Source organism: Schistocerca nitens, chromosome 3, assembly GCF_023898315.1.
Source record: "Schistocerca nitens isolate TAMUIC-IGC-003100 chromosome 3, iqSchNite1.1, whole genome shotgun sequence".
Lineage (NCBI taxonomy): Eukaryota > Metazoa > Arthropoda > Insecta > Orthoptera > Acrididae > Schistocerca > Schistocerca nitens.
The window spans coordinates 444,629,255-444,630,325 of record NC_064616.1 but is presented as its reverse complement, the minus strand read 5'-3'; the positions used below and the strand labels follow the sequence as shown (position 1 = coordinate 444,630,325).

General features: G+C 47.8%; 1 non-coding gene across 1 annotated transcript; it reads right to left on the bottom strand.

The window, feature by feature from the left end:
• Positions 1-206: 206 nt before the first annotated feature.
• Trnat-ugu (transfer RNA threonine (anticodon UGU)) lies at positions 207-281 on the bottom strand. Its single transcript has one exon. It is a non-coding gene; the product is annotated as a tRNA-Thr (tRNA).
• Positions 282-1,071: the final 790 nt, after the last annotated feature.

Here is a 1,071-nt window from a genome sequence, read left to right as displayed (position 1 = left end):
CCAAGACATCCTCCAAACACTCAACACAATGCACAGGAGTGTTGTATTCACCTGTGAGCAGGATATAAATAATACCATTAACTTCCTTGAATTAACCTTCTGCAAGCAAGATAACAAATATGTCTTCAAATGAAATGATAATTAAATGGACACCCTAGCTGCAAACAGGCGCTAATGTACTTCATTGGGGACATGTTGAAAACGTGTGCCCCGGCCGGGACTCGAACCCGGGATCTCCTGCTTACATGGCAGACGCTCTATCCATCTGAGCCACCGTGGGCACAGAGGATAGTGCGTCTGCAGGGACTTATCCCTTGCACGCTACCCGTGAGATCCACATTCCCAACATGTCCACACCACTACATTCGTAGTACGCCTAATAGATGTTTGCCCATCATACTCATTACTCGTGGCAGATTAATCTACCAAGTCCCGTACGAGTTCGCGCATAGCGTGTGCGTTCGCACAAGAAGGTCAATGGCCGGGAAGCCATATTTCAACTATATATGACGGTAGTATCTGTTCCCGAAAGAACAGTTACCGTGGACGACCATGCAGCTCTGCTAGAAATGAAATGATAATTAAATGGACACCCTAGCTGCAAACAGGCGCCAATGTACTTCATTGGGGACATTGGGTTCGAGTCCCAGTCGGGGCACACATTTTCAACATGTCCCCAATGAAGTACATTAGCACCTGTTTGCAGCTAGGGTGTCCATTTAATTATCATTTCATTTCTAGCAGAGCTGCATGGTCGTCCACGGTAACTGTTCTTTCGGGAACAGATACTACCGTCATATATAGGTAAAATATGGCTTCCCGGCCATTGACCTTCTTGTGCGAACGCACACGCTATGCCCGAACTCGTATGGGACTTGGTAGATTAATCTGCCACGAGTAATGAGTATGATGGGCAAACACCTATTAGGCGTACTACGAATGTAGTGGTGTGGACATGTTGGGAATGTGGATCTCACGGGGAGCGTGCAAGGGATAAGTCCCTGCAGACGCACGATCCTCTGTGCCCACGGTGGCTCAGATGGATAGAGCGTCTGCCATGTAAGCAGGAGA